General features: G+C 42.0%; 1 protein-coding gene across 5 annotated transcripts in view; it reads right to left on the bottom strand.

Annotated features, from left to right (window-relative positions):
• The window catches only part of AIG1 (androgen induced 1), a 127,490-nt gene that overhangs the window by 99,704 nt on the left and 11,372 nt on the right, over nucleotides 1–16,414 (bottom strand). Inside the window, exon 3 of one of the 5 annotated variants that reach the window (XR_005105143.1) lies at nucleotides 9,020–14,494. The exons of the other annotated variants lie outside the window; for them this stretch is intronic. The gene's annotated coding sequence lies outside the window, so the exon portion shown is untranslated. Of the gene's footprint in view, nucleotides 1–9,019; nucleotides 14,495–16,414 lie in introns of those variants that run through there. 5 annotated transcript variants of the gene reach the window in all.

Here is a 16,414-nt window from a genome sequence, read left to right as displayed (position 1 = left end):
GGGGACAAGGGTTGTGCCTTGCACATGCTCAGCATGCCGAGTCACAGGTGGGAACTCCCTGGGCAGTCCGGGGAACTCCTCAGCTAGTTTCTGTCCAGATGAGATAACTGACTGATAGCTACAGGAACCCGCCCCAGGCAAGCCCAGCTCCACCAGAGGTCTGAGGGATCCGCAGAAGAACTCCCCAGACAGTCCCAGTCTGTGTTAACAAGATAAGAGTCTGTGTGACCCGGACTGGGGACGCAGGGAGTTCCCCACAGCCCTGGGAACAACCCAGGTGGGTCCTGTTTTGCACACATGAAGTAAATGGTGAGCTGATAGCCACTATTTATCTATTCATATATGCTTATCATTGGATAGGGCAGTTTTTTGCAAGTAGTTGAGATGATTTTAACTAGAAACTCATCATGCATGCACTGGAGTGTTGACGAGGGACCATACACCAGATGGGTAGGACAGAAACTGGCCATACTGTTACAACAGTGACAACAGTAACGCAAGAGTGTTACCTCATGCAGAACATCCAAATAAATTAGCTTCTTGGCTAACACTTGAACCAGTGTGTGTTAACGTGGACCAGAACAGTCTCTTAAGAAAATGAGAGGCTGCCCCCACGTAAGCTGGTCACAATGAAATGTCATACAGATTTAAAACATTACCCCAGAGTATAAGGGCATTGGTCCAAGTAAATGTATCTGATGCCACTGTCAGATTTTACATAAGGTACCTCTAATTCTGACTTGCAGAATACATACTCGTTTTCCAAAATACTTAGTAAATAAATACATTCCAGTATTCTGCCCTGTTGCTCCCAACACAAAAACGCTGGCTACACAGATAACATTCATAAATGGTGGTGGTTTCTGGGCCATGCCTGTTTATTTATAATCCAGCTGTAGTCCATTGCAGCACTAGGCACAGCCACCACTGCGATGGAAGAAGAACCTCTCCTGCCCAGACTATCCGTAACCACGCACATGAACCTTCACACCAGAGTCCCGGAGTGGAACTGCTGACCAGCTGTGTCAGCATGCCTGTCCTGAGACACTCGGTTCTGATTAACAGCGAGACCAGGTTACATTCAACCTCTAGCTTTGGATCAGCCATGAATCCTGGTTCAGAGATATGTTACATATTTCACACAACACAGCCTCTGTTCAAGGGGTCTGGACGCCTCCACCCCCCTGCCACAAGAGCAAGGCCAAGTACCTGATGCAGAGCTGAGATGACTCCAACCTGGATGCTGCCTGAGGACCACCACACAGGGCTGTTCCATGTACATTCAGAAAAGCTTGGTTTGGATTAGGCCTGTATCCACCAGGAGGTTCAGGTGTGACATTGCACAGGGTTTTCAGACACCTGGCTCCCAAAGTGAAAATCACAGCTCTCACACAACACTCGATTTCCAAGGAGCAGACCATAAAGTGCGGTAATATTTAAGCAAAAAATAACTGCGCATAATAAGGAAAAGAGTATGTCTGGGACCCTACTCCTCTCCTGTAAGGCACATACATGCAGCACTAAAGTCACTTCCATCAGTTCCCTGTGTAAGACTGGAGCTCCCAGCTTATAGCCCAAAGAGTGCCTAGGTGTTTAGGGAGTCAGCTCTTACCTCTCAGGACTGCTTACTGTAACACATGGTGGAAGGAAAAGACAAATTCTTGCTATCAACTGTTATGCAACATCAAAGTAAGTGTATTACTTGCTGAGGGATGCACCTTCTACACACATTTCAACCCAAAACGAGCTTTCCTGTCTTCAAGAAGACATGTCTTATTGACAGTGGCAAAGAGTAGGATGTCCACCCTTCCTGTTAAGTTGTGCGAATGTAGGAGAGAACCTACACTTGTCTTTGGAGGCTTATACTGAGGTTCCAGCCCTTTGTCTAGATTTCACGGGGGAACCTTATTTGCTAAAATACTTTATATGGAGCAAGAAACAGGAACTAGAAGCCAGGACTACTTCCTTCTGTCCCATCCTCCTTCTCCACACCACATGCAAACTGCAGAGCCAGTCTTCTAAGTACAGCTTTTGTGGATGCTCAGTCTACTGTTTTGCTTTTCAAATAATTGCTTTTCTTGGTCAGAAACCCACTATGTTTTACAGGCCTCAAGCAGAGCTCAGATATATCAAATTTCTTCATGTATTACTGAAACCTCAAGGCAAACACATGCCAGAAGTGTTTTCAAGTTCCGCTTGACTCAACCACATTACCTTGTTCTTCCCACTCCACTGAAGGGAAGAGGCATATGTGAGCTCTGGACATATCCAAAACTCTGCATTATTCTGCTGTCGAGACTGGACCATTTGACTTCTTCATTTCTATTTATAAGCAGAGTTAGGTATTAAAAGAGCCAGACTATTTAACCATGAAGACTGTCAAAATAGATAATGTGTCTCACTGAATTACAAACTGGCTGAGTGCCTAGCCTTTTGACTGCAAAGGTCTGCTCCATCATAGCTCCAGTAATGTCTTCAAAATCTACTTCAAAAAAGTTCTGGAAAACTGATAAGTGTGAAGTGACTATATGGATCATACAAATGATGCTTGTTAATCCTTCTATTGGTTAACAGCACATAGTTACTAGATCTGATGCCAACTTGGGAAGAGTAACCCTTTACTAGAAAATGTAACTGATGACCTTCATTCTAACAAGATACCAGTATCTCATGGTACCCACACAGAACCATGCTCAGGGAAGTAAGTGTGATAAATTACTCTGCTGGAACAAGTTCACTAATAAATTGTTTTCCTTATGTATTTAGGGAGCGCACATGCATCCACAGTGCAATGAAAATTAGTATTACATTTCAAAGAACCGAGTACATAGTGTAGTAGCAGTTACAGCTGGCTAATCATGGCTTGGATGGGTGTACTCTTCACTGTGTAAAAGCCTGGCTGGGTGGCTGATCCCAGAGAGTGGTGGTGAATGGAGTTACATCCAGCTGGCAACCTGTTACAAATGGTGTTCCCCAGGGCTCAGCACTGGGGCCAGTTCTGTTTGATATCTTTATCAATGATCTGGATGAGGCTATCAAGTGCACCCTCAGTACTCTGCAGGCAACACCAGCTTGGGGGAGAGTGTTGATCTGCTGGAGGGCAGGAAGGCTCTGCAGAGGGATCTGGGCAGGCTGGATCAGTGGGCCAAGGCCAACTGAGGTTCAACACGGCTCAGTGCTGGGCCCTGCACCTGGGTCACACCAGCCCCACACAGCGCTACAGGCTGGGGGAAGGGCAGCTGGAAAGTGCCTGGAGGAAAGGGCCTGGGGGTGCTGGCTGGCAGCCGGCTGAACGTGAGCCAGCAGTGTGCCCAGGTGGCCAAGAGGGCCAACAGCATCTGGGCTTGTATCTGAAGCAGTGTGGCCAGCTGGACAAGGCAAGTGGTCATCCCTCTGTACTCGGCACTGGGGAGGCCGCTCCTTGAACCCCGTGTTCAGTTTTGGGCCCCTCACTGCAAGAGGGACGTAGAGGTGCTGGAGCGCGTCCAGGGAAGGGCAAAGAGGCTGGTGAAGGGCCTGGAGAACAAGTCTTACAAGGAGCAGCTGAGGGAACTGGGGCTGCTTAGCCTGGAGAAGAGGAGGCTCAGGGGGGACCTTATTGCTGTCTGCAACTCCCTGAAAGGAGGCTGTAGGCAGGTGGGGGTAGGTGTCTTCTCCCGAGTAATAAGCAACAGGACAAGAGGAGATGGCCTCAGGTTGTGCCAGGGGAGGTTTAGATTGGTATTAGGGAAAATATCTTCACTGAAAGGATGGCCAAGCATTGGAACAAGCTGCCCAGGGACATGGTGGAATCACCATCCCTGGAGGTATTTAAAAGATGTGTAGCTGTGGTGCTTAGGGGCATGGTTTAGTGGTGGATTTGGCAGTGCTGGGTTAGCGGTTGGATTTAAAGTTGGATCTTAAAGGTCTTTTCCAACCTAAATTATTCTGATTCTATGATTCTACAACACAGTGACTGTTTTTATGAGGACCATGAAATTTTATTTGACTCACTGAAGGTATTGCTTGTATCTACTTCCAAAATACCTGAATTAGAAAACTAATGGCATGTAAATGGGTTAATATTGGTTAATAAAACTATTAAAAAACTGTAATAAAAACCTACAAGTATGGCAAATCTAATATCGGTAGGGAAGCATCCTCTTTTGAGAGAACACTGAAACAAAGTAATAACCCAGAAAATGCACACTGACTCCAAGTTAAAATACTACAGCTTGCCTTTATATTAAATTGTATTAGCTAATCTTTTTGGGGAAAACACAAATTAAATACTGCTTTGATTTACAAAATGTTTGACATCCAATCATTAACCTGCACACATGCACTAAATAAAGTAAAAGCACATTCTGTTTCCTTATGAAGGGATTTCTTTTAAAGAGGCAAGGTTTATCCAGCTACCGGTGTAGTCAAAACATATATTTCACTTAAAAGCAAAACATGATATAGTATTGTAATACAGAAGTATTATCATTAATGTAAAACGATAACTTCAGAAATTTCATGTCTATAGTTACATTTGTATCAATGCCAAGATAAGGGCAGCACATCAGCACATACTCAATTTGAAAAGCAAGTGCAAAAAGTCTACAGCACAAATGGTTATATTTTTAACCAAGCAATTATCAACCTTGCGTGCTAAAAAGTAAAACACTGTATCATGTCTTCCCTATTGTGTCTTTAGCTTAGAAAAAATGAAACCATTTGCATATCATAATATTACTACAGCATAATAACTGTCACTCTACAGACATTTCCACACACCCTTTTTTTTTTTGCCATTCCTACTTCCCAGGTTTTCAGACTGAAGATGGAGAGAGCATTGCCTCTCTAAACTACTCAAGGAATCTGCAAGGATATCACATACTTTATTCTAGGTTTTCCTTCACTTTATAGCACTTAAGACATATATGCATTTATTTTGCCGCTAGATACAAAGACAGCCAGCTTCAGACGGGGACTTTCTCTCTGGTATTATCAGATCTTTACCATCTTTTAGAGAAATTTGAAACTGCTAAGGGATGAAAGAGATACTCTAGTTGTTTCTTATACATCTCTTATTATGTTTCTAAATGTCACACTGAGAGGGGGTTTTATGTGGAACTGACATAAACCAGCCTATTTAATGGTATCATTGTACGTTACTTGGGAGTGTAAATTGATTGTATACTGTAATATTTCTACCAAGCTAGTAGGTTTTTTAAAACCAACAGAAAATCATAAAGCAGAGACCAACTGACTGCTGGCTACATTTTATAAAACGTGGCTCAGTTCTAAAAAACAATATGGTGTGCTTCCCTGTTTTTAATTGCTTCATTCTTCTTAACAGTAATCTTTTTTAAAGAACTAATAAAAGATATTTTCCTTATAGGTCAATATTATTTATTCAGATCAAACAGAGGAGTAAGATTCAGAACTGAGATGCTCCCTATCAGTGACCATTTCCTAAGAAGGCAGAGTAGTACATCTGTTAACTTCTCTGTTGCGCAGTAGCACAGGAGGAGCAACCGAGAGTGAAGCAGGCAAATCCACAGCAATTTACTCTTTTGTAACTCAAACCAGTGCTTTAAATTCAGCTTGAAAAATACCCACAGGAAACGCTACTGTAGCTGGACAACACAAAAACAAAAGTAATTTCTTTGTGGCAAGATACACTTAGTAAGCAGACTGCTACATTCAGCACGGCTTCCCATTTTTGGATGAAGCCCCTGCTGAAGAGAACAGCAGAGAAATAAGGCCTAAGGCATTGCTGCCACGTGAGCATCGCAAAAACGTCACACTGAATGCAACTGCCTGGTCAACCACAGGCAGAAAAAAGGAGTCGGTAGTATTCTGGAATGTAACCAGACTTGTAAGGGCCAAAACCAAGCAACAGAACAGCAAACACCTTCCCTAAAGAAATAAAAGCATGGGGTTTTGCTGTAGCCCTTGATTTTTTTTATTATACTAGAAAATGGTGAATAAAATGGTGCATTTATTTTATTTCTGATAGATAATTATCATGGTGACAGGCTGGGATATGCTAAAATTTCTTCAAGCAGAATTTTGAACTGTTTTAACTAAATAAATTATTTAAATGTGTCGCACATGTAAAGAAAAGCTTAAAACAACACATCATGCATTTAAATCTGACATACTGAACAAATGAAATGTTTTCTGTACTAAGTAAAACCAGATTTAGTGTTTCTTTCTACCACGCCTTACAAGATTTTAGAGGTAGTAGATATTATTCTCCCACACCTCATTGTTATTCACAGGTGAGGAGGAGGAATACCAGCTTTCCCACTTTTTAACTCCCAGTTGGTTTCTCAGTGAATTGATTTCATTCTGTGTGAATGAAATAGTTACTGAACTAAACTAATGAGTAACAGGAAGAAATACGTTCTCTGCCTCTGCAGAGAAGACTAGTGCTGTCAAAAAAAAAAAAATTAATACTGAAGCAAACTCTAACTCTGGTGCTTAACCATTACCTTCAGTAGTTCTGTGGTGTGGCTCCTCTTAAAAACTTCAGTAACACATGCTCCAGCTGGATGTAACAAGAACTACTGAAAAACCTGGATGTGTTGTCCACGCTGACCAAAATCCAAAAATATCCTATATCAGGATACATGAGGGATTATGAGTGTATCAGATTATCACAAATCCAGCAAACAGGATTATCACCAGCGAGATGCTTAACAGACAATGTGATTGAGCAGTTCTACAATACAATGGAGAGATGGATGTGTAGCTGTACAAGACTATTAACATGCTGAAGAGTGGAGGTTTTCAACCCATTAGTCAGGACTCAGGTAGACAAAATCCTAGGAAACCTGGGCCAGCGCTGAGCATGAACTGAGCAATGGGTTGGACTAGATGACCTCCTGGCTTACCCTCCAACCTCAGTGATCCTATGATTGCATGAAGTCTGGGGCTTGACATAAGGGGAAGTGTTTAGTCTTATCAAGGACTGTGAAATCTATTCCTTGTTTGCAAAACACAGATATCTCTAGATAGATCTCCAGCTGATAACAAAATCTTAAACACTTCTGAAGTGTTTTCACAATTTACTGAAGGACTTTTCCTGTAGTCATTTAAGCTTTGCATGAAGATACTGGTGCACACACACTGCAGCAATAGTACTTAGTCTTGTACAAGCGCCTCCCTGCTGGTAAGACTTCAGACATGTTACTCAGTGGTGGGGTGGGGGGAAGAAGAAGTTGGGGACACAGACCAACTGAAGATTTGAGCTTAAATTTGTATGATAGATTATTCCTAACTAATATGTACTTGGTAGCATCCGATTGCTCTTTTATATGTTCATATAGAAACAACCAAAAAAACCCTATCCAAATTGTGTCATCCATCTAAAACTGGAGATCGTTCTGTGATTGCAATGCCTGCAAAGACTGGCTAGGCTCAACTCACCCATTAGAACAGAGACAAGCTATTTGTGCAATTTTAGGCATGCATCTGTTACTGACACTCAGAAAGAGCAAAGACAAGTAACTGGTTATTTCATTGCCATTTGCTGTCTAAACAGGTCAGGAAGTTCTTATATACACACTTATATACTACTACTGCTTTTTAAAACTGCCCTTTTATTTTTCAAATGTAATCACAGATTGGTCTTGCACTTCTCTGGTAACTGTGCAAAATCTGTTTCTATCTGCATGAAACCATAAGATACTGAAACCAGTATTATTCTCTTTCACATGTAATTCTACAGTTCACTGTTTCCCCATCATATAAAGAATTCTTACTGACATCCTGTGTCCAACTTTTGGTTCACATTAAAGTGATGCTATGCATTCTCTGGTGAGGTCCTCATCATGGGAGTTTTTTCCTGGATCTTTCCAAGTCTTGGTGTCAGCAGCAAAGTAACACCAATTCAGCTTTTGACCAAGATGCACAATGTTGACAAAAAATTGTCACTTAAGTATCTACAAGGCAAGTTGCATGTGAAATGCAGCACCCTATTTCCTTGAAAAGCCTTATTACAGTTTTGCAGGTTGTCCTTCCAGCTGCTAATGGTATTTATTGAAGTGCTTATCAGCCGGAGGGACAGCTTTTAGGACTTGAATTTCCATAGGCTGTCATTGCCATCTTATGCAATGTAGACAAGACACTAACAAACTAGGATGATAATGTTTTGTTTTCCCTTTGTGGAGTCTTCTGTCAATTAAAATGTAAGAGTCAACGTACAGATGTAGTCACACAGTTATTTTCTCTGTTGCTGTAAAGGCTGAAATCAAAGCTTCAGTTTGTCTTGGGATACTGGAGTTCTCCAGTTTAACACCTTAAATGTGTACACTTCAAAAATGGGCTAGCCTCAAAAGGCGTCCACCATTCCTCACCATTGTTCCTTAAAACTAGAGTAAGCACCCTGAATTTTAATGCCTATTTATGGTACCATATTCACATCTATTGTGGTCTGCAAAGATATACTCAGCCAGAAGAGAGAACAAGACGACTGTGGTAGGAGGGAGCATTGCTACCTCTCCCCTTACAATATCCTGCCCTACATATCCTACCTGTACTTCACAAAGAAGATTCAGCCATTCTCATAAGTCCTGTTATTTTTCTTCCTTTGTTTGGCTCTGTAGTACATTCCAGGTGGGATCCTAAGTATGAAATATTCTTTGAGCTTTCTACTTGTATTGGTTTTGGCTGGTACAGAGTTAATTTTCTTCATAGTAGCTGGTATGGGGTTATGTTTTGGATTTGTGCTGGAAACAGTGTTGATGACACAGGGATGCTTTAGTTTTTGCTGAGCAGTGCTTACACAGACACAAGGCTTTTTCTGCTTCTCACCCTACCAGCAATCAGGCTGAGTGGGGGCGGGGGGTCACAAGGGCTGGGAGGGACACAGCCGGGACAGTCGACCCCAACTGACCCAGGGGATGTTCCATACCATGGGACGTCATGCTCAGCATACAAGCTGAGGGGAGAGGAAGGAAGAGGGGGGATGTTCAGTGTGGTGGCATTTGTCTTCCCAAGTAACTGTTACACGTGACGGAGCCCTGCTTGCCTGGAGATGGGACACCTGCCTGCCCATGGGAAGTGGTGAGTGAATTCCTTGTTTTGCTTTGCTTGCGCACATGGCTTCTACTTTACCTGTTAAGCTGTCTTTGTCTCAACTCACGCGTTTCCTCACTTTTAATCCTCCAGTTCTCTCCTCCACTGAGCAGCTATGCGGTGCTTAGTTGCTGGCTGGGGTTAAACCATGACACTACTTCAATGATGCTGGCAGCTGCCTAACTTTTAACTGTACAAAGTCTTTGGAAAATCTCACTTTTTCTAATAATATGTGACACAAAATGAATACGCAAAGCCTATATGAAGGACTTTCAGATAAGTCACACTGAAGGTCCGTAACCGAATGTTACATGCACTGTCAGGTGAAATTAGGTTGCCACTCGGCGGGTGGGGTTTTTTAAATTTGTCTTTAATGTTCAGAACGTTTGATAAAGTATGCAGATGATAGCTTCATATCCTACACACTAAGATGAGAAATATTTTCTAATGAAGTTAATATTGTATTATTGGTTTATTTGAAGAAACTGTGAAGAAAAATTACAGCTACTAAGTATTACAGCTAAGTCTACCCAAAATTTTAACATTTATGGCTAGGACTTCAAAAGAAACTGAAAAGGAAACCTACTACAATTCATAGCACAAGGTACAAAGCACTGTAAAATCATATTTATTGTACCTCATGACATCATCCAGTGAAGTAACAATAGATAATTTTATTGTCACATTTTATAGATAAACTGAAGCCCGCAGAGTTTACTAACTCTCCTGTGATGACATGTTAAAGCTCATGATATTCTGGAACAAGACACCAGTCAAAACTCTTGACTGAATGAGACTCATCAAATAACCCTTTTGCCCTTCACAGAAGACAGTTGGCAAAAATTCTTCAAGATTTTAATATCTTCCTCCCTTATAGACATCTTGGAAAGGTCATACTTAAATACAGGCATACACACTTCTAAATAAACACCACTTGTGTTTTCCTCTTTCTGATAAAGCTATGCCTATATGATAAGTCTATCATGGAAAAAAATAATTTTCAGTTATCGACCCTGGCAACAACCATATAAATTGCACTATAATTTAAGAGAGTCTTCTCTGTGTTTCAGTTTGTCTATTTACCAGATTAAACATGTATTTCTAATTGGTATCTGCTTCATGGAAGAAAGCTTTCATCCAGCCTTTGTCTTAATTTTCTATGCCTTGAAACTTCAGTCTGACCTACGTCTACACACAAGGCGAAGATAAGATGCTAGCAATATCAAATTATAATGATGTACATTCCTATTCCTAAGATGTAAATGGCAACACAGGGTGCAAGGTAGAGGCCTTAAAACTGGATGAAGAACGGTCAAGAGCTAACAAAGCTAAATCCTCATTTGGAAGAGAGTAGAACAATAATAAAACTAGCACAGTTTTCAAAGTAAAATTGTCAGAAGCAAATGTGGGCTATGATTAATCAAGAATATAAACACCTAAAGTTCTTTTGCTGCCATGATTATTTACTACTAATTAAGCTGATTTTTTTTTTTCACACTCCATTTGCAGCAACATCTTCTGTTTGAAGTGTTGTAAAGATGTTGTGTTTGTCCAACACAGAAACAAACACTTTTAAATTTCCCTTTTTGATGGTTCTACACTTTGATCAATTCAGTTCCTTTTATGACTTCAGGAAGACTGGCTGTTAGAGATTTATTCAATCTCCTGAGAACTCAATATATTGAAACATTTGATGATCACTAATTTTGGCTCTTTACATTGTTGTCTTATGTCACAGTAAAGGTGAGATAAAAATAAAGCCATGGAAAAGTCACATTAAGGATGAGTATGATATTGCTTCCTTTTGTTGCTGTGCTTCTTTATAAAATACTTAGACATACTTGTTGAATGGAAAAGGTCCGAAGCATGGTTTGTCCACAGACCTGCTAGAAAATGAGGAGGGAAGGAAGGACATTTATAATGGAAGTAGGTCTGATTGATTGCTGTAAGTCTAAAGCTCAAATCAGATAAATCACTTAGGATGTAGATTTTCAAATGATAAAAATTTGGAAGTCATTGTCATATGATTACAGATTAAAATGGCAGCTACTCTCAAAATTAGGTGTATCTGGAAGCTATCTACTACATTTAACTGGCATTCTGCGGAAGCAGACACACAACCTTATCTGAGTGTAAAGAGCAAAGGTAGTCTTCCAGTGCCGGGTCCAGGTCAGGACAAACCAAGCTGCAGCACAGAGTGAAAGAGCTGACACCAAAACTGACTCTGACTCTAGAAGTTTGTTATTAGGGTCCACTCATGCCTTTCTGATATTCTAGCAGATGACCTTACAACTTCAGACTTTCTTTTTAGACCAGTTTTAAGTCAAAGACCTTTTTAGGCCACATAGCTGAAAGAGATACTAGAGAATTATTCAGAAAAGATTAATTTCATGCTCTGGGGTGGGAATGTGAAAAATGTACTCAACAAAACATGCTTGGAAAATATTGTTGTGACAAAAGGAATAAGCCATAAACCCTTATTCTCTCCATATAAAAGTGTTAATTAATGAGATGACTGAAAACCATAAACATAAAACATAAATCTAAAAAAATATAAAACCCTAAAGAGTTTGTGAATGAACTTGACACATGTTCCACTTGACACATGAACAGAGTACTTTTTGTTGTGTATCACATGTCCTCCTTTTTTTTACAGATAATCATAAGTACATATATACATACTCCCTCTTACATATCTCAAAACCTTTGGGCCAGGGTTGGCATCGCCTTTTTTCCTGAAAGAAGGTGATACACGCGGCAGCTATGAAAGCTGGATCCCCTCGTGGAGGTGACTCCCAGCTCAGCGACTGTGGGCTGCCTTTACAAGGAGGAAGAGGAAGGCATGCAGCCCAACCCCATTCTCCTGCATGAAGGCAAGTGCCCAGGAGCCAAGCGGCATGCTGCCTGCAGGCAGCCTTGGCCAGGAGGCCTCACCGACCTGCGTCTGACCAGGACTGCCTCCCTCTCCCTGGGGAGGAAGAGGGCGCGCTGTGCGTGACTGCCCCTCAGCCGAGTCGCGCCTGTGGGCCACCCTCCAGCACCAGTGCCAACCAGCACCACCAGCAGCAATGCAACCCAGTGCCAACACACCAGTGCCAATGGTACACAGGCTGAAGTATTCACATAAGCACAGACTACAAACACGCTCATAAATAAGGGCACACACAAAATTCAGGATCAGGAAGGCTGCCAGAACAACGTTTTCCTCTCCAAAGTGTGCACACAGCTGCCTCAGCCCAGCTTTTGAGAAGGACCCTGCAGGCAGAAGCGCCCAGCTCAGGAAAACAGGGCCAGATCCATGAGGATCCGGAACTGGCAAAATACCGACAATACTTCCCTGCAATTCACTGCAACTCACTGATTCTTTATGGATTTTCATACAAACAATGAATACTGGAGAAAAAACTGTCCAGCACAGTGAAGCAATAATCCACGGACAGAAAATACATTCCTCATTTCTCTCCCCATTCAACTAACTCTGCAGCTACATGAAGACAGTAGCACAGTAAACAAGCCTCCTCCTCCTCAACACACTTCAAGTCATTCTTCCCACACACAGCTGCCACTACCATGCATATTTCAAAGCCTCCATCTGGGCCTGACAACTGTACCTTCCTTTCTTCCAGCCAACAGAAATACACGTTCTACTCAAACGAGCATGGACGGTATCACGCTGTTTATTTCAGACAAGAAGCTGCTCCACAAGTAGGTCATGTGGGTGGAAGCCTCCATGCTAACCTACATGTTCACCGTGTAGGTTAGAGCTACCCTACATTCATTTTTCCTTCTTTCCAGCTAGAAACAGTCTCCAGGCAGCATGTGAGGATCCGTGGTACTTGTCCAGGCTGCTGAATGCCTGGTTCTCCTGGATAAACACCTACTGCTCACACAGGGATTAACTTCACAGTATACACCCAGCAGGTTCAACATTTCCCAGAGATTCTTCATTTAAGCTGCATGTGCTACACAGTGCAGGTACACCTCCTTCTGTCCAGAAATATGGCAATAATCGCCACGGCTGCTGCCGACTGAGGACAACGTGCGCGCAGCACACAGAGGGGCCAGATCTCCGGTCTAGGGCCTCTTTTTCTCCTGAAGGTCAACTCTCCGTGCTGCAGCCACCCCTCCTGATGCTCTGCTGCAGCAGCCACCCACTCTGCACCCGTGGCAGCAGCCTACATTCTACTATTTAAATAGCTGTATCTCTTCCTTTCTCCCTCAGCAGCAGCCTGGACTCAGATGCACCTCCCTACATCTACCATGCAAACAAGCGCTCTGCTTCTACCCACTGCTTGCTCTGCAGCAGCTGGGTAGGTACAGGTTGAGAACAGTGTCTGCTGCAATGCTGGGAAGGGCTGAGGCCAAGATCGCACACGGCTCTTACTTTGGAGAGCAGAAGGAGCCGAAACAGGAACCCCTGTGGAGTCAGGTTGCTCCGCTCCACCAAGGGGCAGCATGTGCCTTCATTCACACCTGATGGCAATGTCCACACACTTCCCATATCTTTGCAGATATCAGTAGCAGCGAGTCAGCCGGTGAGACCGGGCAGACTGGAGGTGATGTTTAATTATCTGGACGGTGCTGCTTGAATAGCCAGTCTCAACTCCAGTACCACCCCACCCCACCAAAACCCAAAGGCTGACAAGAAGTAATCTACGGGCGACTATGTCCCACAAATCACCTCCTAGACCACTTGAGATTTACAATGCTTTAACATATAGATTACACAACTAAGATAATTCCTTAAGGATTTTAATGACTAAATGTCCAGCCAATTTCAGTGCCTTGCGTGCTGGGCTTGCATTTGGTTTAAATCATGCCTCTCTGCACAGAGATACTGTGAGGCTTAGTTGGGTATTATTTCCTAACTGCTTTGAGATCTTGTAATAAAAGCTGCAATGGCACTACAAAGTAATTTTACTCTTAGTAAGATATTTGCTACTAGGATTTATTAATTTTGTCCTAAAGAGAAATCAGAAGACCTCCATCTACACGTGCATTGCATCTTTCCTGGAAGATGGAGATAGAAGGAGATAGATAGTACAAAAATAAGTATCCATAAAGAGAATGGACAAGATTAGCTGTTCGGAATAGACACTCTTCAGCTCTTTATACTATTTACCTATGCTTTCTTTTTGGAAGACCACCAAGGAGGAAAACTTGAAAGCAAACTCCAGTGGAAAGATGCTTTCCACCCAGAACAATCATTCATTTTAGGTCGTATGGAAAGAGATGTGGCTTAGATCTTCTGCCACTCTGCAGCCACTACCTGTCTTCCCACTTTAACAGCATTTCCAACAAGCTGAGATATGGCCTTAATTTTCCTTAAGCTGATCATACAGGTTTTAAATTTTCTTCTTTTATATTCGTCATAGCGCTTCAGAGGTCACCCAGGCAGTTTCTGCAGACTGCTGGTACACTTAATCATTTCAGTGGCTTCCTGCAGTAAATCAAGAGACATTATATTAATAAAAGATGGGGCTGTTCCAGGTCTGATTCATACTGCTGAATCCCCATCTACCTGGCTTTAAAAGGTCACTTTACTCTATAGAATTCTGAATATCAAGGATATGTCTTCTCTCGCACCAAATATATATACATTTGAGAACAGCACCCAGAAGGGTATAGAAGGCACTGGAGTGATTCAAAATGAGGGCTCACAGCTGTGTGCCCCACAACCTAGCCAAAGAGACCTTGTCTGAAAATACAGCACTGAGATACAGGCATACCACACAAATAAGCATCTCATAAAACAGGTTTAACTCCATCACTGTACTTCTCTGTCTGGCAAACACTGTCTAGTCACATTGATAGAGCACAAGACCCAAGACAGGCAAAATACCAAGTCTAAGAAGGAAAGAGTGGCCAAAAGTGGACTTTGCTTGTACCATATTACTATTTTTTGGTTATTCTTCAAAATACTTATTAATCCCTGCAATTGGGATGTACCTAATTTAAAAAAAAAAAAAAAAAAAAAAAAGAGAGAGAGAGAGATTAAACATTTTTTTTCTGGATGTGACTTATCACATTCCCTCCTGACTTTCACTTTTATATTCGAATTTCAGGGTTGCTTTCATTATCTCATACACCACATGTACAATTCCTATGAAATAAGGTTAACATGAATAAGTCAACTGTCAGTATTATGTTGCTCTTGTGACACTGATCTTGCCCTTGCTAAAGAAAAATAAGTTTTCAATTAATACAGTTGGAAAATATTTCTGAATAATTATTTCTTACTGCAACAGCCAACTCCTTTCTAATGTAATTTTGTCCAAGTATCTGAATGAAGACAAGCAAATGTTTTGTTTTCACTTGGTCAGTCCAACTGCACTGAAACCATGACTTTGAAATACTTTTTCTAAATCTTTCTCCTTCACAAGAAATTGTGAGATTGACTTTTTCTTCCCATCTGGAACAAATTCATAATTTCTAAATTTACAATCACACCAGAAGAGTTATTAAAAAAAAATCAACAATCCACCCAAATAAAATCCCACCAAAAAAGCCCCCTTCAATACTTTAGGGTCTTATCTTGCAAGGTGCTCAAAACTCTCATATTTCTAACTCACATGTAGTATGGTGTGGATGCTGCGTATCACCCCAGAGCTGGAAGCCTGACCTCAAATAAGCGGAAGAAAAGTGGGTAATAGAGAGATGATATCTTCCCATTAGCTGCCAGAAGTAATGCCAAAATACCTTGGCAGATCAAGACCTTTGCAAGATCCACAGACCATATGTGACATTTTATCATGAGGCAGTTGAGAGCACTGCTTCCAACAGCATGCCACACAGATCAAACCCCATAGTAGGGTCAAACTCCCTGCAAAAAGTGGCACTGAGACCAAAGAGCTCCCATCAGAACAGTGCATCCAGCCTGCAGCCCACCCCTGTGCTGGGCACAGGAACGACAACCAGGCAGGCTGCAGACTCTAGGTGGGCTATATGTTAAGTGTTCCTTGTCCCAGTCACCACTTGACTATTTGGCTGACGTATCTTAAGATATTTTTAAACCTAAACCACCTAGTCCACTCAGAATTTTATTTGCATTGACTTGCACTTCAGCAACATGATTTTATACTTCTGGTTTTGTATGTGCCTGCTGGGCATGTGTTCAGCCCCGCTACTGGTTAGACACGGGGGCACAGGGCCATGGCAGGCTTGTCTCTATCAGGCAACCCCTAACAAGAATAAATATGCTTCCATGTAGGTATCAGTAGAAAGTTACTGCTGTGAAATGCAGATTTATCTCTTCCCCTACTTCCAAATTGCAACAGGTGTGTCTGCGTGAGCTCCCAATCCACCCACACAAACAAGGAATAAGTATTCATACATGTTCACGGAAAAAAAAGAAAGCTGC

Source organism: Falco rusticolus, chromosome 6 (genome assembly GCF_015220075.1).
Source record: "Falco rusticolus isolate bFalRus1 chromosome 6, bFalRus1.pri, whole genome shotgun sequence".
NCBI classification, from domain to species: Eukaryota; Metazoa; Chordata; class Aves; order Falconiformes; family Falconidae; genus Falco; species Falco rusticolus.
Note: the sequence above shows the minus strand (reverse complement) of the source record. Positions and strands in the feature narration are given on the sequence as shown.